General features: G+C 45.0%; 1 protein-coding gene across 5 annotated transcripts in view; it reads left to right on the top strand.

Annotated features, from left to right (window-relative positions):
* Positions 1-27715, top strand: part of LOC139113942 (zinc finger protein 541) — a 344562-nt gene that overhangs the window by 41329 nt on the left and 275518 nt on the right. For 4 of the 5 annotated variants that reach the window (XM_070675406.1, XM_070675403.1, XM_070675405.1 and 1 more), the window contains exon 2: positions 11099-11153. The exons of the other annotated variant lie outside the window; for it this stretch is intronic. The gene's annotated coding sequence lies outside the window, so the exon portion shown is untranslated. The remainder of the gene's footprint in view (positions 1-11098; positions 11154-27715) is intronic. 5 annotated transcript variants of the gene reach the window in all.

Below are 27715 nucleotides of genomic sequence, written 5' to 3'. Positions count from 1 at the left end.
TTTTTTTTTTTTTGTCATTATTTCAAACGGTCTTGAAAACTTTTTATCAACGTCGCGACGGTGATGCAGCATTTCTTGCTAACGAGATTACCCGTCGCAGGATGTTCCATCTCACGCAATTTTAATCACGGATTACGTGTTTACTTAAGAGAAATAGGACATATTCCCTTTCTGCGACGATAAGAAAGCTGAGATAGCGCGTACTTACCCTCGCCTACGAGGACGATATTCCTAAATGAATACTCAACGCACGTGCGCGTCTCGGAATCGCAGTTCGCCAGTTTAAACGTCGAAATTTCGTTCTCCCTCGCGATTGCGGGAAAGGGGGACCGAACGGGGCGAGGGGACGAGGGGGAGGATCATATGTAAAAGCGACGCGCGCAAGTAGTTAGGGTGCTACCGAATGGAAGCAGGGTGGCGGTGCGAGAGGTCGGTAATGCCGGAGTAAGGGTAACAGGTGCTATCTAGAGTGGTTGTTACAGACGCACGTGCGCGGGCAGGTGTGTGCGTGCGTGCGTGTTGCTAGGCGAGACGAAGCTGCTCGCAAAAGCCGCGGCGGTTCGTTCCATCTCGTGCAGCAGGAATACAGCTACCACGCTCTTCTCGCAACCCCCGCCGCCCATCGTCAGTTTTTACCACCGACTAATCCTGCCGAGCGTTCGCAGTCGAATGCGCTCTCGACGCGCATACATCTCTTGGGGAAAGATTTGCCGTTTTTCTGCGCAAGTATCTTAAAAAGTGTCGCGCGTATTCCCTACACCTCCTTTTCATTCTCGAAAACCTAAAAGACAAATTCGGATGGATTTGTCATCGATCGTTATCGATTAAATTGATTGAAGCTTGTTCGAAAATTCGATCGCAAGTTTAATTGACATTGTGAGAAGATAATTTGTATTTTATATCGTGTATGTAATTAGCCGACGCATCGTGATCTTCTTTTTTTTTTTTTACATTCTCGCCGCGCGGGAGAAATAAAGATAGTAATCTCGTGCTCAAATTTATTTGTTTAAAAGTGGAGGAAAAAATATCCCGTGGGCTCTTTAGATTTGAGTAAACACAATGAGAGATTCACGAGATTTGCATCGCTCTGTATGCGACACTGAACATTAATACGATTTGTCGAACGTTATAATAGTAATAACGTACTGAGGCTGCTTTATTGATTTTGCAATAATAATGGAGGGTACTGTTTATCCGATTACTCTCGCTGTATGCACTATAATGCCGGATTCTTCTCGATGCACGCGTATGTGAAAACGGTTGCGGTGCGTGTGTGCGTTATAACATATGTCATGATTTTAATATAATTCGGTTGGACGTGTATATCTCGCATGTAACTCGCGAATGCAGCATGTCTACCAGATATATCGGGCAGTAATAAAAATTGAAATTCTTCAGCTCGAATATTTTCCTAAATTAAATTTTCTATTTTATTCTCTTTTTGACGCCAATGATATATTCCGTTATAATTGCCGATAATTAATTAATATTGCACGGGCGCACGAGAGCGAACTCGACAATCTGTATTTTTAAATATTGTTTTATTTATTTACCATTCCGGCTTGTCTCATCTGTCGCGAGGTAAAATCACTCTTTGAACTGCTCGACAACATTTACGCCGGGCGTGTCGTATTTAAAAATCGTAAAAGGTTTTGGACCGCGACCGCTTTTTCTTTATCACTCAAGACGGCGGCAAGAATTTTTCCGTGATATTGTAAAGCTCGAACGATAAAAAGCAGGTGTTGAGCGGGCTTGTTGAAAATTGCTTGGAGATGAAAATTCGTAAAAGCTCGAAAAAGAAACGACAGGGGTGGGCCGGACGTCATGAACCAGCGAGCAAGTAAAAATAGATGCCAATAAATTATTTGAAGGTGCAACATTTCATTTCCGAAGGAGGAAGAGCGAAATTTATAGCGGTGACGATTAGATGAAAATTTAAACGAGCTGAAAGGTTAGAATTTTCTGCGGGAATATAAGGTATCGTTTTCTCCCATCTATGGATTCGATGTAACATCGCGCGAGGTCTCGCGTAGTATTTTACATTCGCTATTTCTCGGGAAGCGAGCGTGGTTGACGCGCCGAAGATTCCATTTTCCGCGACGGCGAGTCGCGGGGAATATCTTTACTCCCGGACGCTATTTTTCTCCGCAGCCTCCGCGCGAATTTCTCGCCGCGGTCGGATTGAACGGCCGGGGGGAGGTGCGAGGGAAAGCGGACGGCATTTGCACGCAGCCAGCCTGAGAAACGGAAACTGGCACGTTGCGTGCATCGCACGCTCGATTCGCATATACCTACGTATTCTATCGCGCCATGCAATTCGCAGAAGGTGCATAAACCGCTTGTCGATTTTGGAATGCATACCGAACTTTATTGAAATACACAAACGTCCCGCCTATCTCGGTGAGCTGCCGCTATTCGACTATCATTTGCGTATTTTCCAAGAAGAGACAATGTCGCCTGGCATCTCCCAGACGCCTTTTACATAGAAATGATTTTCCTCTCTCATCTTTTCCCCCTTTTCTCCCCCCGTGATTCGAAATGTGGAAATTTAAGTAACATTTAGGAGCGCTAGACGGTAATAATCTCGCGTGAATGATACTCTCGCGGGACAATAGATAGCTGTTAGCACACTCCTCTATTTCTTCCGCATAATACGCTGAATACATGGCTGAGCTTTTTTGTTGTTATGCCCACCAATTATTGGTTTCAGTTGTTCGACCTATAACCGAAACATGTTCCGCTCGATGTCGCCGACCCTCGTTAGCAGTTCGGTATTACATTCTCCATCGGAAATAAAATATCATATAAAAGCTTTCCAAGGGTGATCGCGAATGACGATCGATGGATATTCATTGCTAAAACATGTTGCGTAAATTTCGACATGGTCCTGTGGCTCAAAAATAAAAGGGGAGGAAAAAAAAAAAATCACAGCTACCGCAATGCCTTAAATTTGCATCGGCTTTTATCATTCATTAAAAACGCACATTTCTACGTATTGATACCATTTTGTTGCTATCGCGATATTATTTTTATGTTTCTATTTGCCGAAACGTATATTGTGTTGAACCCTTAAAAGTTTCACATCGATATCAAGCACCGTAAAATAAATTATATTTAATTTGAAAAATTTGCATCCGGCTGTGCAATTACTTCTATTTCGTTGAAGTTTTTGCGTGAAATAAATATTGATCGTTCTGCAAGTTTTGCTTTATTTGTTCATATGATCGAAAAATCAAGGATAAACCTTCTTGAAAAAGAATATTCGAGGGGAAAAAAGTTTAAATTAAATGTCGCAAAATTTGCAGGCTGTTATCTTCGATGATAAACGCTGGGGAAATGCATTTTGCGGAGCTGAGGCAGATTTTATTTTTCCCTCGAATTATTATTGATGGTAAATAAGAGAATGGACTTGAAGAAATGGTTAAACAATAATTTATCTGCGGCAGACTATTCGTATTATGGTCGCGGAAGTCGTGCGGCAAACGGCAGAAAGGAGAGTGCGGAAAGGGCGAGGTGGACGGATAAATTGATGGGTAGATACGGGTCGGAGGAAAGCAGAAAAGATAAAGAAGAGAAGGATCCCCCATTTTGGAACGGTGGTCGACTGCTCTTGGCTCTTGTCCAATTTCGGACATCTCGATGTAGAAAAGAAAAGGACGAATGTCGGGAGAAGTGCAATAACAAGTGGGCGAGCGGGGGTTCACGTTCGAACATGACTTTTGCGATAGAACGAAACGGGGTTACGAAAAAGTATTACGCTCGCTAAGTTGAGAGAGTATCCAGTTTTAAGAATAGGTATAGTTCGCTCGAGGATACGCGGATTCTCGTGCACATTAAAACTCGCGGGACTGGATCTTGAAAACTAACTTTGCCAAGGTTTTACTTATTCGTTTCAAAAAGTCTAATGTATGTACATTTTAACGAATGTGAGCGGGTCTAATAAAAAAAAAAAATAAAAAAAAGAAACTGAACGGAATTAATTTACATTTTAGAGAATATAAAGTGACGTTGTAATAATTGATATTGTTCCATTTCTCACTTGTTATCTCGAATTGATCGTTATCGATTGACGTAATTTATTCCAAGATTATTCCACGATTATTATTGATGTTCTCTTAAATTAAAAATATATAAGTAGCGCTAGTTTGAAACTTGATTCACTTGACATTTGCCAGTTGTCACGGTCGGTCGGCACAAGCTTATCGTCGCTAATGGAAGCAACGGGGGTACGATCGGGCGTTATTGTAAAATTCCAGCGAGCGAATCGCGCGACGTAAATCGTTCGCTAACTGCCGGACGCTGCGTTAGTGTCGCCTATGATGATTTGTCGCTTCGCTCGATCGGAAGTAACGGCCATTTCGGGGCCAAGCTTAACGATCGTCGGATACGGAGTCACGTACCATCGTCCACGTTGACTACGGGGCTGCAGCTGCACTCTCGTTCGTGCTGCGCTTCGTCCGAGCCGTGTTTATGCAACTCGCGCGTTCGCCGCGAGCGTCCCCCGGCGTTCTCCGGCGAATAGCAAACTCCGTGGCCTCCTCCTCGTCGGAATTGCAAATACCGCACGCCGTCGGTATATTTTAAAACGAGCGCTCCCCGATAATGGGTTCGCCGTTGAATTTTCCCCGAATCCCTGACCGAATGGCGCCCGCGACGACGATTCGTTGTTTCGGACTGGACGCGGAATTGGCATTTTTTTTTTTTTTTTTTCTATTGCGCCCGATCGCGTTGTATTTTCCCTTTCTACGATTGCGAACAGTTCACTTGCAAATGTATGCGAGTCCTGCGATACAGGCTGCGAGATTTATTTTTATCTGTTGAAAAATCGAGCATTCGTGAAAGTACTTTGTACTTGTAATAAATTACAAATTAGTGTTATTTGATGATCACGTACGAGTTTCACTTTTCCGCCCTTTATTCCAGTAGGTATATCGGCGCTCATTTTATGTTCTAAGCAGACCGTAGATTATACTTTTGACATTTATTGAAGTGAAATCTCACGCGGAGGAGTGAACTTTGCTCCGAAATGGCAGTCGATTGGTGGGTCTCTCGGTGCGCCGATGCGCGAAAATAGAAAAATTTCGTATGGCAAGCGTAACGTGGTAAGATGGCCGACGGAACCTTGTGCCAATTTTCTAGACCGACTGAATTTCCTAGAAGAGCCACCGCGAGCGGACAAGCGAAATAGCATAATGGCAAAATGGAGATCAGAACGGGGTTACGGGATCTCGAGGTCCAGGGGCGAGGGGCGCCTATTATTCACACGGCGACGGCGTTAAGCGGGACGTAATTGTGAATATTTTTGCCGCATCTGTGCTGTCACTCAAGGCGATGGCCGTCGTCCAATTGTCTCGGTTCGAGCCAACTTCGACTCTCCGTTAAAGCCGTCGAACTTGGCTCCGCGGTCGCTCGAGATTCCACTTTATAGAACGCAGACTCGCGTACGCTGCAACCGCGTCTATCACGTATATCGTTTCCCATTAACGTGCGTGCGCGTACGTTTACGTAGCGTTAACGACGTTTTACGGCAAAAGCGACGACTATCAATTTGATAACGGACGATTTGTCAATTTCTACCTGTATATCGTCAAAACTCGTACCTTACGTAACGAATTTTATCCTTCCGCACATTGTTCGAGCGTCCGTCGTTTTCATTTTCATAATATGAAAAAAGATGCGGACAAAATAGCGTTAATTAAAAACACTTTGAATTAGAGAATAAGGAAAGATTTGTGGCGAAATGACGATTAAAGATTTGAGATAAAGTTTCTGTATAAAAGTTCAAGTCCGCGTTTTTAAGAAATTTCCTTTTTTTTTTGTTTTTTTTATAGATATTTATTATTAAACGAGCAATTGTCGCGATTAATTGTCCGATATTTTACTTGGTCATTTTTTAGTTTGCTCATGCGTGAAATGCGCGTCGAGCGTTCACTTTATACGTCGCGAATTGGATACGTTTAATCGATATCCTCGTTGCGTCAAGTCAAACCTTTTGTACATACTCGTCCGCACGCATCGTTCGCTTACGATTATCCTACGTTTCATCGATCGCTGGTATTTACCAGCAGATTAAAAGCGCCCATGGGGGCGAGCGGATGGAATCGGCGATGGGAGATTTATCGCGTCGCTCGTTGCTCGCGGGAGCGCGACCCTTTCCTCGTTAGGCAATGCGCCCTGTGCCGAGCAAAAATAACATCATCCCTTTCGACCGATATCAATCTCTTTAGGCGGGGAATAAGGGTGGATCAGGTGGATCTGGCTTATTTCGTTCGGTCCAGCGGATTCCGCCTCTTCTCTCTTTTTCTCCCGCGTATAAGCGAGCGTACGTGCTCTGTTCGCTTTCGTGGCTTTAAACGCTGGGCACGCATGAACGTCGAGGTTGAGTCTTAAACGAAAATCGATGCGGCAATTAGCCGCTTGTGGAAATTGCACAACAATTGCGATAGAACTTTGTAGTTACTTATTTATATATATATATGTATATTTTTTGTATATTAACAGACAATTTCGACAATGTCGAGGCAACGTCGGGGCGGGTAATTTTTTACGCGATATCGAAATTACGATTAACGGCGACTTACGACGGGGACTTGGGGTCAACCAGTCGGAAGTAAAGTTCGACGAAAACACTACGGTCTCGGCACCGTGGGGGAGAAGTCGCGCTTGAATTGCCGCGGCTAAGTCTGCTGCGGCGGCCGAAGGCGGGTGATGCACATTACTCGTGGTATCATGTAGACGCGAATAGGGACGGCTGCGGCAACGACGGTGGCGGGGCAGATATTCCAGTAACAGAGACAAACTGTGTGTTTGCCCCTTCATTACCCCCGGGTAAACAGCAGCCGGTTTTAATTACGACCCCGCGCGCGCCTCCTTGCGTCTCCTCTCGTTTGTTATTTGCTCGCACGCTCGCCACGCCGAGCTATCCAACTTTCTTACTCGGCTTGGTTAAACGTCGCCAACGAGACTGTCTCGTCTTCTGCCGTTGGTTTCGCTCGGGGAGCGGCGCGTTTCACGTACCACCTGATCTCGCGAAACAAGTCAACGCTATCATCGGCGACAGCGCGTTGCGCACATTAATGATACGGTATCCGTCCGTCGCTCGATTCCAAATAAAATTGTGGCTTTCGGGTCGGAAACGTTTGCTCTCAAATTTCGCACGCGAAAATCTGCGCTCGATGGAAATGGAAACGCAGCAACATGATCCGTGCGTAAACTTTTTTTTTTTTTTTTGCCAGCTAAGTTTCGTAGTATCGATCGACTTTTTTGCATTTGTCATTTATTTTTGTTGCATTAGATGAAAAGTGACGCGGTACAATGATTTCATTACGCGACGTTACATCGGCCTGTGATTGCTTGATAACGATTCGCAAATATTCCCCTTTTTCGTAAATCGAGACACCGGCTTGAAAGGGTTAAATGATCGAATGCGGACGAATTAAAGCGCGCCCACGTTCAATTCACTTTCGGCAACCGAATTAATGCACTCGACTGTACATTGGATGCATCCAGTTCCTGAAGCGGGAGCAGTCGACCGTGCCGTCGTAACGGATCGTTTTGATCGTTTTGTAAAGCCCCGTCGTTATCGCCCTGCGAATCCAGGGCACGGCTTGATGATGGAAATAAATTTCGTAAAACGTATTTAAGGAGCGATCGGCCTCCTCTCGTCCATAAACATGAGACAGCGGAAGTACAGGTAGAGAATCGAGGGCTGATGGCGAGGAGATAAAAGGACCGCGCCGGAGGATTGTAAAGAGGCGAGGTGAATGCGCGATATCGGCCGAAGGGCGAGGACTTAGCTGACTTTATCGCGTTTAATCTTTCCCTCCTCGCTTCCTATCCGCGAAGGTGGCGGCCAAGAGGTCGTTTCGAGTCTTATCAATCGAATGTTATTGAAAACCCGCGGAAGTTCTTTCTAATCCGCGAACCATCGTTCGCCAGGAAGTCAACGCGGCGTAAAGTTGACTTACTCGTAGCGGGATGCAAGCGGGTCGCGAGCACGAGTTTGCCGTGCGGTAAATGAGTCGTGGAAGAAATACTTTATCTGCGTGACCTCGTTCCTACCCTCCACCGTCGGGTGGCCTCGCGGTGAACGGAAATTCGTCGAGAAGTGATAAGAGATATCGCATAAAAGCGACAAAATATATATTACGCGAAACTGTCCCGCATGTGAACATACATATATTATCGGGATATTATATTTTTATGCATGACATAACAATTAATAACGTGTATGGGTATATATTTTTTTGGTGTAATTATTTTGTGAAATAAAAAAAAAAAAAATATACAATATTCAATAACGTAAAATGTTCGACAAATTTGAAAGATATAAATTGAAATTTTTGGATAATTGTACGAATTGTAATGAATGCATCTTTTTATGCGTATTTATTCGATCGCAGCGATTCGATTCAATTACTCATATGCGTTCTATTAATCTTCTGCCAGTGACAGGAAAATCAAATCGTCGTAGTTATTAATGAAGGTTTATTATTATATAAAATCTGTATTCTCTCACTCGCGAGCGGATGGTGCTTCTTCAGAATTTAAATTCGAAGCTTAATTACTGAGAGATATTTAATCCTCGATATTAAAGGGCTGCAAAAATATCTCCCTCGCTTTCTACGGAAATAGATTTAACGTGACGAAAGTGAGAATCGTCCCTGGAGCATTTCTCCACGTGCAGATTTTACAAGTGCGATGCGAAATGGCGGTCGCGGTTTTCTAAACTTTTAATTTGTTCACGCTTATCAAGTTCACGCGGAGGAACACCATGTATTCACGCACAGTAAATACTACAGCCAATTTAGAATGGCTCTCTTTACGGTAGATATAAGTGACCTTTTTAACCGCGGTCCGTTACGCATAATTTACGTTCATTATCTTTAATGGGCGGGCTATTAGAAGGGGCGCGAGTAATAGTATGGCAATACCACTAATGCTTCCGCCCTCTCTCGCCCTGTCCCTTCTCTCCTTCTTCTTCCACCATTTTTCTACCGGCACGTTTAAACGTCTACTCGATGCAAATAATGGCCGGTAACGGAAGAATATTGTTTCTTGCGCGGAAGAAAGTAATGACCACGGTGCGCGTAGGTACGGCAGCCGGATGTATCCGGAATTATATCGGGAATTGCACGTCAGGCGTTTTCCAAGAGAAACTTATTGCCTCATCTATAGCCCTCGTCGAAAAGACAATGAGATCGCGCGGGAGATTGTACGTCCTATCGGTTTTTTTCTTCTTTTTTTTTTTTAATAGGCTAAGTTGAAAATTGTTTTTCTTTAGTCAATTTTGCGAAATACTATTTTTTTGAATTTTTTCAACTACTTTTTTTTTTATTTAAACGCCAAAAATTAATATTGTATTAAGATTGATTATTTTATTGATCAAATATCAATATTTTCTATGTCTAATTATTAACGTTTTTTGTTTATAAATTAAGAAGCAATTAATGACGAGTCGTAAAAATTCGTCGAGTTTTTATCTATGAGGCGGATTATTGTTGCGTGGTTATTCTTAAAGACGCGTCGTCGATGGACGCGATGGACACTCCGAGGGCAACGGCGGCGCAAATACCACCGAACGTCCCTCGGGCTGTCACTTAGTGTCCTAAAGAAATAACATTTCCTTCTCGGGCATCAAGCGCGCTATTGTCGTCGTCGTCGTCCCGACGACGTCTCTCACGGAGACGTCGGCTGGGTAACACCGCGGATTCGCGTCCCGGCGCATTTTTATTTCGCCACGAGGCCAGCCTCGAGTCCAACGAGGGATAGAAGCGCGGAGGGATGGAAAGGGGACGGGATCTACCCTCGCTAGGCATTGCACAAGTGTCAGCTTGAATAATACATGTTCGTTGCAGCGAGTATACAGCTTGACACGGCCTGTTCCCCGCATATACCTATATGTACACGATGAACGAGATATATGTGTATATATACATATATATCTATATATATATATATATATGTATAAGTGTGTGCATGCGTGCGTGCATACATATGTAACGATCTACATGGTATTTCTTTCCCCTCGTTTTCTCTTTTCGCTCGTTTCATCGTTCCGCGTTTTCTCTCTCTCTCTACTCTCTCTATCTCTCTCTCTGCTTTTTCTCTTTTTCTCTCCTACCTCCACTTGCGCTCGGCGGGTCCTTTGACAAGCGAGTTTACGTTATCGCACAAATCGGCATACATATGTAGGCGCGTGTAGACGGCAGGACGTGTCACGGTCGTCGTTCTCGCGACGAGATCGCATCCCGCTGTAGGTCGACACCTGGCACATACAGGTTTACCGGAACACGCGGTCTTACCACCGGATAACAGACCGAAACGAAAAAGAAGATCGTCACTGATCTTAACGAAGGCCGCACTTTATCTGCGTATTTTTTAGCCTTTATCTGAAATTATCGATCCCGCGTAATTCGCGTCTATAATAATGATGTAGATAATCGAGTTTATCAAGTTGTTGCTGATACTAATGGCCGTTGGTAGTCGAGTTTACCAGGTATTGCGGACATCAATGGTCATTGATAGCCGAGTTTGCTAGGTATTATGGTCGCTGACGATCATTGAAATGTTTATTATGTCAGGAACCACAAATACGTTGAATTACATTCGCGAAATCGCATTGCGTGTAAGCGTCATTATACGTAATCTTGAGTAATTGCTTTTACTCGTTTCTCGTTCTCTCTCCTTTGCATTTGCAAGCGTGAACGAAAACAATTTTTCAAACAATTAAACTCCGCCGTGGCGCCCGGGAGAAACGCCGCCCCGAGAAACGCAGAAAACCAGAAACATTTCGAGCCGCGCCGGCTGATGCACGCTGTCGCGATAATACGAATTAGAAGAACTGCCCGCGCGAAAGTGCAAATGGAATTCCCCGCTTCGATTTTCTTCCCTCAAGTGGCGCGCGGTATCGCGCACTCCTTCTTTCCACCGTGCTGAATTTCCTCGGCCTCGTTTCGTACCACGTAGCGCGCATCGCGTAGTCTAGGCGAGCGAAATTCATGTACTCTACTCTCTCGCGACGGTCCACTCGACTCCCCTATCCACGTAGTTTCTATTTCCGACGATCTGACTAACGCTCTCGTTGTGTGTGCTGCAGGGACTACGTTCGACGGGAATTGGATGCAGTGACGTCACCGGGAGTTAGCTGCACGGTGAGTAAAGTTATGCGCGATTCCGATTTCAATCTGATTCGGGCCGGCCTGCGCGCGATCCAGGCATCTCGGAACGTTACGGCGGCGAGCGCGGCCAACGCGAACTTTCCTAGCGAGGAAACTTTACACGCGTCTTGAATATTTATCCCGACTATATTACGAGGACGCGACGATATGAAATCATCAATTTATGAGAAGGCAGAATAGAGAAATTACGCATCCGATATCCAGAAGAATAACGGCGAGTAAATTATTTTCGAAAATGTGAGAAAATTTTTAAAGCTCTCCCGGTTCTCGAGATGTTTGCGCAAAATGTTTTCAATGCTTTTCTAAATTATTGATATCTAACAGCCTGACACTTTTTTTTTTTCTTTTTTTTTTCTCCGAAATGCCGTTGATGTATCGCGTGTTTAGAAAAGTGTTAGGATAATATCCCGTTTGCCTCGGCTGCCGCCTTCGCGGTAAGTAAAATACGCCGTAACAGGGTTAGCCGGGCTATGAATAAATTTAACACAGCGACCGAGATTATAGGGTAGAAAGTGAGAGAGACAGGCAGGGAAAAGAGGGAGAGGAGAAGGAAAGTAATAATATGTGAGAGAAGAGACATTTTCAACCTGGGAACTTACTCTCGTCCGCGCTCGCGATGACGTTGTCGCGCAACCCTCTGCTACGTGGAGGTTTAAACCGCGCGCATACACACGCCCGTAAATGAAAGCCCCGCGTATGAGATATCTGCAAGCTCACGGCGAGAAAGCCTTTCGACAAAAAAAAAAAAAAAAAAAAAAAAGGTCCAGCGAGCGGGAGAGGGAGACGGGATCAGAGAGAACGGGAAGAGACGGAGATGGCCGCGCTCGAAAACATTTACAGCGAATCGGATTAGCGCGGGTATTTAATCCCGCTCGCGGCTTTCTCGTCGGCGAAACAAAAAGGGGACAGGCAAAAAGGGACGCGAGAAAGATAGCGAGACATTTTAACGCACGTGTGCGGAACACACTTTTCTAAACACAGAGCAGAGTCGCGGGCATAAAAGGCTCGCTCCCAGAATGGAGCGGAAAGCGAGGCGGAACAGGGAGACAGAGGAAACGCAGTCCTTCGTAAGATCTCATCTCTTTAATGGGAGCAGCTTTCCGCGACGAGCGAAGCTTCCTCTTACGAGTTTTCATCGAATATCGGGAGTTCTGACTGATAGCGCTGACATCGAACGACAGCACGAAATCGCGGAAAAACCCCGTCTCTTGCAATTTTATTTACGTTTTAGAGAACAATTTTCAATGCGAAAAGAAGGGAGACGAGCGTCTCGATTTTTCTCGGGCACGATTGTCATTTTCTTCCTCAAGAGATAAGCAAACAAAATTTCAAAACTCTACCTTTACTACTCTTAATAATTTGATAAGATAATTAGCGCTCGAACTAATTCATTGAGAGCAAGAAAAATTTAATTCTAAAATGCAACGTATAATGTTATATATTACGTTGACTTTACATTTTTCAAAAGATTCTCGTCGAAAATCGCTGTTTTAATAACACGACGTAACACGTTCACCTTTTCGCGCAGACTTTCGAATGACGTGCAGTAAATCTCAAGGAACGCAGTTCCGAGCCGGAGCCGGGATCTCATTTGAGAAATCGCAATTTCCCTTACGTCGTCCGCATACGGTTTTGCCGGGGGTTGCTCGCTCTTCGCCGCGGCGCTCGCCTGTCGATATATTCCGCGTACGTTGTAACGACGTGCGCTTTTATTTTACAACCGCGCGAGATGCCGGGCAGCGCCGAGGCACCGACTCGTTTCTTTCAGCTTAAATCAAATCGTATTGCGGGCACAAAATCGGGGAACGCCGCTGGCACGTATCGCTCAGACATTCGTCCCGCACTTGGCCGGCCGTGTTTCACGGCGGGCATTCGCAATTTCGCTTTTCTCTCACTCCTCCGCTCCCGACGCCAGGGGAAAGGTTCCGCGCCCCCTTTCATCTTTCTTCCGCTCCCGCGCTCGTATTTCGCGCGCGATACTGATGGGAGACGTGGCCCTTTACGTCTTATCGAGAACCGGCCGGCGGGTGCGGTGATCGCGACGGGCCGATTTCGTGCCGCGGACGATCTACTACGGTCGAGGAAACCCGATGAAAAATGATCCGGCTCTCGGATACGTATGTGGGACCGCGGGCCCGCTCGTGTGAAAGAACGCCCGGGGCGATACGTTGCCCTGGCGTGAGCCTTGATAAATCCTGCGTCAATATCGGCGAAAACGTGCACCGAGTCCTCGCTCTTTTTTTTTTTTTTTTTTTTATCCCTCCACCCCGTTATCCACTCAAATATTCTTTGCATCGCGTTATTTCAATCTATTAATTCGGTAACCGACTTTAATCAACGTCGACTCTTTTTGCGGTGGCTCAATGGGAATTATCGATAGAGCTAGAGAAGCGAAAGTAAAAGCTCTCCCTTTTCTCTCTCGACGGGAAACGTCCAAACGTGATACCTGCTTAATTACTGAAGCTTTTGTAAGCCAAACGAGGCGAGCGCTCGAAAAGGGACAGCGAAGTCGGCGAGAAGAGACGAAAAAAAAAAAAAAAAAAAAAAAAAAGAGACGGAGCGATACCGATGTCGAGAGGAGCTCGCGAGAATGTCCATTGCTAACGGGCATTTGTATGTAAATGGCCTCATAGTTGCGAAAGTCTCATCGAGAGAGCGCCAGAGCCGGTAGAGTAAAGCTAACGAGACCGATCGTCTCGACGGGGAAAAAGAAGAGACACCGCCGGGCAAAAAGAGGATGCCGCGGCGAGGAAATAAAATGATCGCGCGTTTGAGTTCGGACTCGCGTTTGCCGTTAATGTTCCTCCAACTGTTTCCCCTTTTCGCCGTCTTTCCTCGCTTCGTTTCGGGGAACCAACATCCACTTCCTACGTTTGCGTTTGCCTCTGTCGACAAAACTCGAAACTTCGCCGATCGTTTCTTGAAACAGCCCGCTATTTCCGACAGGTAGACAGTCGAAGAAACGAATGGATAAGTAAAATACGTCGTTGTATTCACGAGTGACAAGACGCATTTGTGAATACGTCGCTGTTTTTCGTTATTACGCATGGCGCGTCGTCTCGATAAACGTTTTACGGAATTGAAACGAGCAATTGCGTGGGGAAAATAGGTCACTCTACCGCGTAAAAAATTCAATAATAATTATATAAATAGTTTTCAAATCATTTTATATACTATAAAACTTTTCAACGTTATATCTGGCGAGAGCTAATCCTCGTTGCACCTCGCACCAATTTGTTATACATAACTCGCATTCAAAATCATGATACTCCAAAAGCGGCGTATTTATCATTAGGTAATCCTTCCTTTTACGATGCGGAGGCGGATTGTCATTGGTTTTGATATTTACGATAATACGCGGGACTTTGCATCCGATAAAGAATTTCCACGTTCGATTACGCTCGCGGCGCGAGATATATGCGGGATCTGGAGCGGAATCCGCGTATTTGAATAAATCATTGATACGCGATCGAATGCGGCGCGCGCGGCATGAGATACGAAATAACGTGAAGACTAAACATGAATTTATATACCGCGCCGTATATTTATTTAGGATGGAATTTATATTTCTTTCTCCGGACAGGCGGTAAAACGAGATATATGAAGCCGTCCCTAAAAGCTTGGCATGCCGGTTTCACAGTCGCAGCAGCCCGCCGGCCGGCCGAAGGAGTACGCGCGTGCGATATTCGCGTAGGGCGGGAAGGGGGCTGTCCGGCAAATAGTCGGGAACCCTCTCCCCCTTCCGGGACCGTATATCATCCCGACGGGATTTATGCAACTGGCATGCATACACGCGCGTCCCCGCGTCGGCTTAACTCGAGGCGGCAAGCGCATACGCTGCTGATGACGGTGCTCCTCGCGACGGTGGGCGTCTCGCCGAGTCGCTACATTGTACCGAACCATCTAGGATCACCCGTGGGGTACGGGGGGAGATACGTGGGGAAGAGCGCGTCAACTTAAATTCCATCAATCAAACGCGACTATGAATTTACTATGAACGCCTTTCGCGATAATATATCGCTCGCGACGTATCGCCCGGCACGCATCGCGACTCGTCGACTATTCTTAGCTTTGGCATTCTCCCGCCTTTTGTTCGGCCGCGGTGGCGGCGACGCGACGGCGCGAGGTCGGCTCGACGGGATGGATCCTTGATTCCGACAGATCGGCAAATGTACCGTAAGCTTGTAAGCTCCTCCTACGCGCTTATAAGCTCGTACGACGAACATGCTTTGCGAATGGATGACTGACGTGAATCCGTAATTGCATTCCTCGTGACGCGCGAATACATTTTAGCTGATTGCATTGGATTATCTATTCCCGATGCGCCTACTGTTCTCTTGTAGCGCGACGCTAAGTTATATGGAACAATAGCCTCGCGCGCAGCCACCAACGGCGCAGATTTATCCGGAGTTGTCTTTTAATATCGACATCGGCGTTTGAATGGTTGGATTTAGATTCGTTGAACGGGTAATGAGTCACCATTAATGGTCGCAGCGATGACCGATCGGCTTACAACTCGACTGATTGGTAACCCGTCTGTGTCATTGCGATGGATTTATACGCGCGACGCTAAGTCCGAAAGCAAAATTAATGCCGCTTTTCCAAGCTGTAATACGGCTATAATTTTCGATGGCTCCTGCGTCGAAAAGTTACAGTAATAATCGATTCGCAAGGGACTTCATTATGTTCCAATATTTACATGAACGTTATAATTACGTTCCGGTCCAACTGCGTACGAAATAAATTAACTTCTAAGACGACACGTTTTATTACCGACGGCAACTGCGTGCGCGTGTTTTAAACGGATATTTGTATCAAACGAGCGGAAAGTCGATGACGAAATTTAATTGCAATTAAATCGATCACGCGTTGTTATTGTTAAGGAAGAATAATTATATAAATTAATAACGAAAATACGCAACGCGGGCGAAAACAACTTTGCGGAGGGGATTAAATGTGCATTATAACTTTTTTTTTTTTTATCGAATTTATGTACGCTTTTGATAGAGTCTAGAATTTCAGCGGCTTTTCCGAGCTAACTATTGCGAACCGATCGCGCGCCAGTAACGCAGAAGGAATAAAATGGAACAGCGGAGATAAGGATACCGTGTGCACATGCACTATAACGGGGTAGAATGACAGTGCGATAAAGCCGTAGACAGCGAATCGGTCCCGTGTAGCCAATCATTGGGGGATCCTCCCATTCCCTGTTTAATCGTCTCAGCAACCTGGGTTCCGGCGAGCCGATAATGAATACGCCCCGTAGTGCAGTTAGGTACATCTGCAACCGACCATCGAGACATTCTCCGCGAGCGAGAAGGCCTCGGCGAGGAATGTGTGTTTCGCTGGAGAGGAGACGGCTGTCTTGAAACCCTATCAACGACGAATATCGCTGTCGGACTTCTGCACCGCGGAAATTATGAGACCCGTCGACGGACGAAAGACCTCGAAGACCTTTCGTGAAATTTCCCTTCCGCATTTATTCCTCATTTATTACGCCGAGTCACGTTAAATATCACGACGTTTCAAAAGAGCTCGTGTTATTTTAATTAATTTTTTTTTCAAAGAAAATTGCATATTTAATTTATTTCCAACGACTTTTATACTTCCGTTTCTGTTCGCTTTGCGACAGTTTCTCGATTGATCCGCCTCGTTGCCAGCGCGGTCGACTCTTCATACCACTTGATACCGCTGCGCTAACAAAATAACATTGTTTCGCGAAGCACTCGTTCGCGAGAGAGAAATCACGGGTGGTGGAGTCTCGCGCGCTAATCGAGTTGAATATAGATCGGACCGCCACTAAGTTTGATCAAACGCGGCCACGCGAGCCGGTCCTCGAGCCAAGTTCAAGTATCGGTGAATTCCAATCGGCCGGAGTGATCGCGATGGCGATTACGCGATAGCGGCTCGTTTTCGTCCGAGTTTTGCACCCGCGTTTGATGACGGCCGTGCGGCCGTTTTACCAAGGTATGCCGCATTCTGTGAACAAGTTGCGGCCACGCTACGTGCGCGGTCTCGTTAGGAAGCTGGATGCTAGGGGAAAATCGCGCATGCATCGCAGGACAAGATTCGATCGTGTCGGACGAGGCGCATCAAGATGAGTAAAGCGCGCACGTCGTGTTCTCGCGCGAGATTGCTCCGGGCATGATTTACGCCGAAACAAAGTGACGATTTCGCAGGTGGATCGACGCAGATACCCGACATAGCGTCGCGCGTGTCTAATGGCGCCCGTACGTGCAATTACGCTAACGGCCGAGGGCTGCGGGGATGAATTGCGCGTGTCACGGCGCACCGAGTAGAGGCAAATGGTCTATTCGAACGGTCGGCGTACACCGTGACCGTATTCCTGTGCTCGCCGTCGTCTAATGAATGTAAAGGATCTCTAATCAGATTCTGCACTGCGACGTTTTCGTCGTTTCTAGATTAATAACGTTTCTAGCATTTAACTAGCAATGCAGTTGAATTTGATTTTGCTTTATATTTATGCTCTTTTTAGAATCGAATGCGGTGAGTGACATTTTTTTCAGTCGTTTTTTTTTTTTTTTTATTTTTTTTTATAAGGCGCGGTCTCAATTTATCGAGCGAATCTTAGAGAATTAAAAATCGAATCCCTCAGTTTTTCTGGCATTAGTAATCGACGTTCATCGAGTCGCGTCACGTTGTCGGGACCGTTCATATTCGGCTGCGTCTCTCGACAGATTTCGGTTTGATTTCGCGAGACGTGCTTTCAATTTCGCGTGCGAACATGTGCCTGCTGTGATTCTCTCTCTCTCTCTTTCTCTCTCTCTTTTTGTCTCCTATGATGCTACGTTTCGTCGTGATGCAACGCGATCTGACATTCCGCGCGGCTTACCGATCCGCAAGCGGATCCACGCGTGTTCACGCGGTACACCGCGCGTGCACATTTGCGTGCAAACGAGGCTGCATTCAGATGTAGGCTAGGTTATCGCCCGTATTTTAAACCCGACACTTCTCCTATCGTTTCGAAATCGCATACTCAACGCAACGCGAGTAGCTGCTCGCTTTCCGTGCATTTCACCCTAACAGGCCGAATAAAATTTTCACTGCTGAAAGATATACTACATATTACACGCGTACCTATGTAAAAGTTAATTAATTTTTGTTTTTTCTAAAAATTTCATACGTCTACTCCTCGCTAATTATTTTCCTCAGTCGTGTTTACTTTCTTTTATCAATAAAAATATTATCGCGGGCGCTTTTTCGGGATTGATGTATTTACGATGTATGCATGTTGAAAATACCCGTTGGCTAAAGTTATTTGCGACACTTTTGTCGTAATGAAAATTTAACAATGTTTGTTGCGCGGAAATTTCGTATTTTTGCGGAGATAATTTGGCACAGAGGCTCGGGATTGCACAGTTGGTACGTCGCCGAGAATCGGAGCAGACGTTTTGCTACGTGAGCACGAAACTCGCATGCACGATCCCAGGGGCATGTCAGCCGAATCGGACAAGAATGTCAGGTGGTCGCGTCACGGACCACCAGCTGTCCGTCAATTCTGTCCATGGGGTACACGGGGGTCTCCGCCTCTCGTTCTGATTACGTCCGCATGGTGGTTGGATTTCACGTGGAAATTGCGACTTTGTTCCCTTCGGCGTTCCCTACCTCCGTCTCTCCGTCTCTCTCGTCCGCTGGGTCGGCGGCCTGCTCTTGTCTTACAACGACGGCGACACGGAGAATAATCAAGTTTTACGTTACGAAAGGTAGCCGCGAGATATCTTACGACTCTGACTAGAAGTTAAATTCGATACACCGCGCGACATACCGGTTCTGCAAGCGTGCCATTGACGTATACGTAACAACTCTCGCGCTCACAGTTCCTGATGAGGAACTTGGCTGAAATCAATCTCGACATGATTTGATAAATATCATCAAGTTAATATTTTCGAAGACGTGAGTGACAAATCCGAAACAAAGATGCACAATTATATACAAAAAAAAAATTAAAAAATCTAATTAAAGATTTTTTATTTCTAGCATCTCGCAATAGTTTTGACGATTAATTTTCTGAAAATTTTTATACACCGCGCAGCTTAGCTGTGTAGTTACAAATTGCAACTGTAGCGACGAAACTCTCGCTTCTTGCCCGTCTCTTCCACATTTCGCTACACGGCCGTTCAATAATATCTCCGTCCAATTTCACCCGATCTTTCGCGTGCTCTGCGAGTCCCGTGCATAAGCCACGGATGTGTTGCATCCTTCTTCCCTTCGATCTCCTCGTCCACGTTCTTCTACCGCCGCGACTCTCTATGATCTTCGCCGCTGACGCTACGTCAGAGCGCCAGCCAATCCGACATATCAATATTGGAATTGCATCTCAATGATGTAACTCCCGTTTCTCTGATCGCTCTGCCAAGTCGCCCCCCCTTCCCTCCTTCCGTCTACCTTCCTTTTTTACCCCATTTTCCATTTCGCCCCGCGTTACGCTCGATCTTCCTGTATTTTCTTTGCGCACAAGCGTAGATAGTTAAACGGGAAGCGTTAAAAACACGCTCCGGGGAGAAGAGAGAAAGAGAAGAGCGGGCGAGAGTGGCGGAAAACGGAGAAATCGCGCCTGTCACCTCGCATTTTACCGTACTGCAGAATCTCGTTAGCCTTCAATAATATTTATCTGCCAGTCGTAGCGATCGTTTGATGATGACGGCAGGAAACGTATTTATGCACAGGATGCCCGTGTATCGCTCGTATCATCGCTAAAGTGCGGTGAGTGCGGCTACGATAGTTATAATTGTATGGAGAGCACGCCCGCGTATAATCAAAATAGCTTCTCTTCTAATGGCATTAATAGCCTGTGTTGCATTTAGTTCGTGCATGATTATCTATGCTAAACTACGTTCAACTACGGTAAAAGTTGGGTTAAAATATGAAAATTGTATAGTTAAGTACTTAGATACTCTCTTTTGCGATTTTTTTTTCTTTTTTTTTCTCACTGGATTATATATCGATAGGGAATAGAAATCGCTCGTTTATGATTTTAAAAAATAATTTCATTAGAACGATTCTAAACGCGAGATATCGCAGACGCTCCAAGTACCAGGCTGGAAAAGGGCCATCATGCCGAAAGTCGTAAGCACCGATATTATTCGGCACGGTGCGTTATACTGTTGCCGTTGCATTGGCGATTCGAGGTGGCTGCGCCGCAGGTGTTTAAGATTCCGGACACGCCGCCGCGCCGCCGTACGGTCCGGGATTTTCAAGCCTGATCCGCGAATACTGGTTAACGCGAGCAATATCGCGATATTCTCGTGGGGGCGCGAGCAACCCGACGCCACTGCCTCGAGACACACCGCCGTTTATTCCCGTTTGCGGGGGGTGGTTCGACAGCCGACTCCTCTTTTCCTTCGTGCTCCCATGTGTACTTACGTGATCGAATACGTAAGCAGTTGGCTGGCCCGTTTTTCCCCCATCCTCTCCCTCATTTCCGTTTTTCGCGTGCTCTCGTATCTCGAATCGGATGGAAATACAAATAGAACTCGGGTTATTTGCGGGAATATTTTATCACGAATAACGTCTTTTTTCTCTCCCACGTCGCGTTTCGGCCGCGATTGGATTTTCGGCGTGCAGTTTTGCGCCTCCGCGCGTGTCATCTCGTCGTCGATAACGACGAGATTCGAGTGTGCATCAAATATAATTGAAGATGCGAGAGACAACTGTTTCTTTCTTTATTCGGTCACGTTTAAGTATTTTATCGCGTGTGCAGCTGTTCCAGATTTTTTTTTTATTATTATTGCTCTTATATCTACCTTAAAAGAGTCGCTTTAGATCGAATCGAATTTATTGCTCGCTGCTTTCCCGCGATGCTAATTTCTCCTCTCGTTTGTTGTTATGATTAGTATCACGGTTAGTATCACACAAAAAATTGAGCAAACGTGATACTCAATATAAAGAAACGCGTTAATATTGGACGTAATTTTTTAAAAACGTTATCCTAATATATATAATATAACGTAACGTAAAAATATAATATTAAAGTGCCATTATTTTTCTGTGCGAGGTCCGTTGGCTACGTGCGATAATCTTGCGCGAGGCGATGATCGGATACCGCGCGCGCGAGCCACGTACGCCGCCGAGATTGTCGTAGGTTCCGCGATTGTCGTAGGTTGCGTCGAAGTCGGCCGGCTGAGACGTCGATGCCCTCGCACCGCGCGCGCGAGACACGGACGGCCGGCTGCTCGTTAGCTGGCAGAGGCACGGGAGTACGGATAGAAGCACGTGGAGAATAGGACAGTGCATCAGCTCACCTACACCTCCACTGTTGCGTTGCCGGGCATCATGCCCGTAAGCGACGATGCGAAAACCGCGCGCGCGAGCCACGACCCGCTACGCAGCTTTAACGCGATTGACAAACGCATCGGGGCCTGATCGCGGATATTCCGCGGCTGTAATTCCGTTGTTAAAGTTTATTAAATGTACAAAATAGTTTTTTTTCTTTCTTTTACGTAGAAGAAAGAAAAGGAAAAGAAGCGCGCGCGAAGCGTAACGTCGAGTTATGTTTGAAATAATAATTTCATGACTGGGGAGGTTATTTTATAAAACGAATGACGACACGGTACAGTTCCTGCGTAGAACGTTAGATTTATTTCAGCAGCTTATTTTTCGCAGCGGGAACGTTATTTACTGCGCAATTAAAACTCTGACCGTCCGAAAAGAACATAGGAAGAATAACACAGACACGAGACAGAGACTACGTTCTGACGTGTACCTGACATTTCGTAGGAATACGTGCTTCATATTTCCCCGCAAGTGTAGCTATACGCTTTATGACGTAAAGGATAATAACAGAGTTGAAGAGAGACTTGGCCGGCGGGTGTTGCCTTTTAAACGTTACGTTACGAGCTTGAATTAGTTTAGTTGCCTTCGGTGCTTTAACTCGCTTTACGAGTAGTCGACCGAATTCCGTCATATAAATTTTAAGTCACAAACGGGAGATGATATAAAAATTTAATGTGCCAAGAGAAAAAAAAAAAAAAAAAAAAAAGGGGAGGAGGGAAAATTGTGCGAGAGAAAAGATGCAGTGTGATATAGAGTCGCGTTCTCGCTTTACGACAAGAAACTGGGTAACGTAGAAATATATTAATAAAGACAAAATTATTTGGATTATCTCGAGATGAATTAACTTGCGTTGATAAATTTAATTGAGAAAAATTTGAACGCGAATAATGTGTTAGCAAACATGCTTGTTTCAACTTTTTTTAATCGCTCTATTAAATTAAAAAAATAAAAAATCTAACAGAATCACGCGCGATTATTTTTGCAGACTCCCTTGACGAGGTTACAGTCATAATGAGTACCTCGTCGCTTTTCAGATGTGCTTACATCGTCGTGCTAACGTTATGGCTGGAGGGCGCAGGCAAGGAACGTCGAACGATTATCGGTTTAAATATTTCGTGTCCCCTGATTGAGTTTTCCGTAACGAAGCGTAACTACGTTACCGGTGTAAAAGCCTGTTAACTTATCCTGTAATGTCTCGACGAATTAACGTCGGCGCACTGCGAAACTTAATTTTGACCGGTATCCCGTTAACGCGGCAGTTATGGAATATACCGGAGAAAGCCATTTTGGATTTCCTCTAACGGCCGAGACTCGTCGGTTGGTCATGTAAATGCAAGAACTGCTTTTGTAAAGGGAGAAACCGGCGGGCGGGTGTGGGTTGAGGGCAGAGGTAACTGCAGGAGAGATAATATCGTTACTTGTGTAAGTTTAATTTAACTGTCCCGATTCTGCCTTATATATACAAAACAGTCATGTGGACGAGACCTTAGTGGGTCTCCCGTGGTTAAATTAAACTTCCGTCTCTCGTATGTATCTACATATCCCGATCTTGCACTGATACGTATAAATACAAGAGGAAACATACAATAACAATCAAGTTAAAGCCTGCGTTGTGCGGGGTATCTCTTTAAAGAAGTGACAGATCAAAGTTAAATTAGAACGAACCGTGGTAGGGTAACGCACCCGGAATGTAAATGCATTTATTCAATAATGCCGATGTTCAGCTACCTGTTTCATCTTTCTCTTTTTAAGGGATACTGCACGCGATTGTTGCGAGTGTTCCCTTACCGCTTTGAATATTCAACAGCCGCCGTAATAAAAGCACCCGTTTTGTTTCCGCATTCGGCGCTTGCTTCCTCTTATTCGATTTAAATCTTCATCAAAATTTTCGGAAGCAGGAACGATGGGCTGAATGAGGAGTCGTACGCTACAGAAGCCACAGAAAATCAGTCTCAAAAATTAAGTTACGTAACTGCGTGGCTCGCGCTAAATCGCGTTAGGTTGCCGGACTTAGGATTTATAAAATTTATATCGCGATATTATTGTTGCGTTTAAATTATCATTAATATCGGTGTAATAATTTTACATGAAATTTTATTAGAAAAGAAAAATTATTAATATTTATATGCGTTTCATAAATATATCTTTCTCGCGGAGAAACCGCTACGTTTTAATATTTCAATGGATAATATTCTAAAGGACCGCTTTTAAGATTTTTCTTTAATTTTCACATCGTTTTTGTTCGGACCAATATTAACCATTTCTCCGCATATGCAGAATATATACGCATATAATTGCGCTGGTATTGATATGGAAAGCATGGCATGTTGATCATCATAATTACGATACGTTGTACACGCGTACATACATTTTGCATATTAAGCGTGTAATCCGGAATTGCATAAACACTGCGCAGTATCAGAGTTTTTCGCCCCCGCTGTTGAAATCAATCGATGCGGTTATAATCGTAACAGGCGGTTGGCGCAACCGGATAAAATTAGATTAAGCACAAGCTGAATGAATCTCGAGCGTCCTGATAACGGAGTCTTCGCCAAGACTTAAACAATAAACTCGAGCGCAAACAAGTGGAAGTTTTATATTATTCTTTTCTTCTTTCGTTTAAACGCGCGTGCGAAGCTTTTCGCGCGTCGAAATAAAATTCGTGGCGAAATTTCTTTCGCGACGTCCGCGATATTATCGGCGGCCATGGCCGCGTCATCTTTATTGATTAAAGTAGCCGATTCTTTTTAATAGTTATCACCTTCTCGCGATCGGCACCGGAGGAGTGGGTGCTTCCGTCCCGGCCATCTCGCCGTTCAAGCGGGGACAGCGCGAAGCGCAAGAAGCTGAAAATGCAGCCGGGGGGGTTGAAACGAGGTCAAGTTGATTTTATCTCCTTGTAAGCGCGGGCGCACGCCTTCGAAACCCGACCGACGTTATTTACGGCCAATGCATTTTCATCGGCTTTACGTTCGGGGTGGAAGCGCGCTCGGCCGCGAACATCGCGAGCGTATATCGCATCAATTCGATATAGGACTACGAGCTCGGCGTGGACTGGATAAATTACCTTCATAAGAACGAAATGGGATAATGACTTTGATACATTTTACGCACCTTCGGAAATATTGCGGACACGGTCACGATAATTTTTTTTTTTTTTTTTTTTTTATACGTCGAAGAAGCAAAAATAAAAATCGCCGGCGAAGACGCTAATGTATAGTATTTCTAATATTGTATGTTTGAAATAAAAATCGATAAGCACTTTGATTGCTTCAATTATAATTTGCGTACATGGAATTAATTAATTTTTAACAAAACCCTGCCAAATTATTACACGCAGTCGCGACGATAAGTTCGACGGATGTGATCACTTGAATTTAGTTGTTTTATTAAGTAGCTGCGAGTAATGATTTTTAAGCTCCTACGATTCCCTAAGTATTTCCAAGATTAAATGAAAATACGGTTTCGCCTTCGATCGATCGGTTGTATCCGGATCTGTTTGTGGGTACGAGTCGCTGCTGGATCATTGCAAATACGTTCTTTGGGAAAGCGGGCGACAACAATCGATGGTGGTTATCTGCACCGAACCAAATATCGGATCGCGCGGAAGAAGGGAACCAAGAGTGCCGTATGGGGAAGAGGATGCACACAAACGGCGTGCCGAATTTACGAGAGCGACGCTGGCTGTTCAAATACTATCAAATTCGAATCCGATTGAGAGCAGGGCTTAGCGACTCCACCGATCCTTCCCATCTCCCCGATCGAGGGCCTCGGGACTCCTATGTTCTCTCCTCGGCGAGTTAACGTTGGGGAAATCAGGTCAGAGCTTGTGCTTATCGATCGTTCGACGGGAATCTGCCGGGCACTTATTCTTCGACGCTACGCTCGAAGATGGAAAGAAAGGAGATAAATATCAGCGAATCGGATATTGGGAGGAATAAATAGATAACGTAGGTCTCGTATAACCCCGCTAAGTGCCAACTCGTTTCCGAAACGCGCGGGTTTTTTTTTTCCCCGAGAAACGAGGGAAGCGAGCAGAAAAGAGTAAATAATATATTTTCTTGATAATGAAGGAAATAACGAACTAATGAGCGGTAATAGCACGATCTTATCGAGCTAAGCGTCAAAGTTTATATATTTATATATTGTATATATATATTAATGAAATGTTATTTCCTTTTCAATTAATTGAAAAATAATTATGTGAAACATTGATTATGCATTCGCGCAGATTTATAGATGTAATGATTCTTATATTATTGGAGCGTGCGCTTGAGTGTACTTCGCGAGAGTAATGCTCATCCCCTCGCTGCCGCTCGTTCGTTTTTACCCTCCCTGTGGGCGAACTGAGACCTGTGTAGATCCTGATAATTGTAATCGGTCGACGGGGTCTAGCGTCAAGGCAAGAGAGATAACGGCGATCGCCGGAGTTGGTAGCGCGGGCGGGGTTGAGCGGAGGGTAGCGAGCGGTCGGGAGGGTGGTAGAACGCGAGAGGGTAGCCCTGTGTGTCGTCTCCGCTCGCAGCGACAGAGGGTGGACAGAGCATTTACATCATTTAATTTATGACCCTCTCCGCCGCGATCGGCCTGTACGACGGCTCTCCGCAACATACACGCATACACGCGCGATGTGCCATCGTACAAGCACGCGCATATACGCAACACAGTCGCGCTCACTAATGCACCGGCGGAATAAATTTGCATATGCATGTGACTGTGTTCGGACGGAAAGAGGGAGGCTGCGCGAGAGCGAGCCCGATGGAAATTACCCAACGGGCAAGAACGGGAATGAAACACACATCGAGAGGGTGCTTCCCTTTCGAATCGAAACGCGGGCAGCCTGGGCTGGTCACTGCGATCGGATAGTGGCACTGAAAAAGTAATGCGTTTGCTTTAAGTAATTTCATTTGCTGGAACTCGGTCCTTCGGCTTCCTTCTACGTGTAGTTTTATAGCGATCGTTGCATTCTCCTGCTCTTCCCTCTTTGCCTTCTTTCGTCTTTCTTTTATTTACACGTTTCTCGCTAATTAACTCGACTAACGGATGGCAGGCTGGTTCTATGAGAGTTTTTATATTTCAAAGTCGGCGGACGTGATTTGAGCAAAAAAAAAAAAAAAAAAAAAGGGGGAGATGAACAATTCATTCGGCGGTCGCTTTTTATTTTTGGATAAGAGAATCGCGGTCTCGCGTTTGCGTGATCCGGCTGCTGCCACTGAATGACAACTTGCGGCCAAAACTCGCGAGTATTAACGGCGACGAAACTCAAGGAAACGGCCCGTCTTATACCATAACCTGTAACGTGTAAACGGGAGTATTTGGCCTGGGGATTACCAAAACTCGAAGTTTGATTGGCCGTGCCAGGGGTATCAAGTTTTGGCGGAGGCGTGTGAAACTTTGGTTAATTTGCCGGGTTGTACCGGGCATCAAGTTTGGTGAAGCGAAAGCGAAGGAAACGAAACGGGACTCGTGCAATGTTGTCTTCGATTCGATTGATTGGCTTTAAGTTCTTTTTTTTTTTTCCTTCTCTTTCCCTCGCAACGTAAATGTTCAGTACCTTTTATCGAAAATGTATTTTATCGCCTGTAATCCCTCGTTAAAAAGCGAATGCAATTTGAACATCAATGTTCAAATTATTCGTACATTATTGACGATTATTTCACCAATATGACATCCACCAATTTATTATAATAATGTTTACGAAGTTATTATTTTGATTTGTTATGATTATTTATTTTATAGCTTGGCAATAATTTGCGTAATATTTAGAACCGCTTCTGAATATTTGATATTATTTTGGAAATTGCGCGAATGTGGAAATATTTTTGAATACACGATATGTTTTATCATTCGATCAAGACACTTTTAACGGTGCTTTTAGCGTCGATATAAACACGAATTAATGTGTAACGTGTGACTTGAATAATTGACATATCACTAATCAGTGGTATATGTGGGCATATATTTTATTCGTAATATCTGTATTTTTTTTATTATCACGTTGGAATATATTTATAAGTTATGATAAAAGCTTTCTTCTCACATTTCGCGGAGGCATTAAATAGATATGACGTATCACAGCTTCATGGGAAATGTTTCCTACACTGTTCAATATATTCGTTAAATCGGTACATCGCACGAGAATCTCCAATAAAATTCCAATAAAACTTGAATTGGCGTGTGCCTCGGCGAAGGAACGACCAGAATTTCGGCAATTTTGTTTTATCGTCGCGGTTAGTTTTGAA

Source organism: Cardiocondyla obscurior, linkage group LG03 (assembly GCF_019399895.1).
Source record: "Cardiocondyla obscurior isolate alpha-2009 linkage group LG03, Cobs3.1, whole genome shotgun sequence".
In the NCBI taxonomy this organism is placed as follows: Eukaryota; Metazoa; Arthropoda; class Insecta; order Hymenoptera; family Formicidae; genus Cardiocondyla; species Cardiocondyla obscurior.
This window is presented reverse-complemented; position numbering and strand designations above follow the sequence as displayed.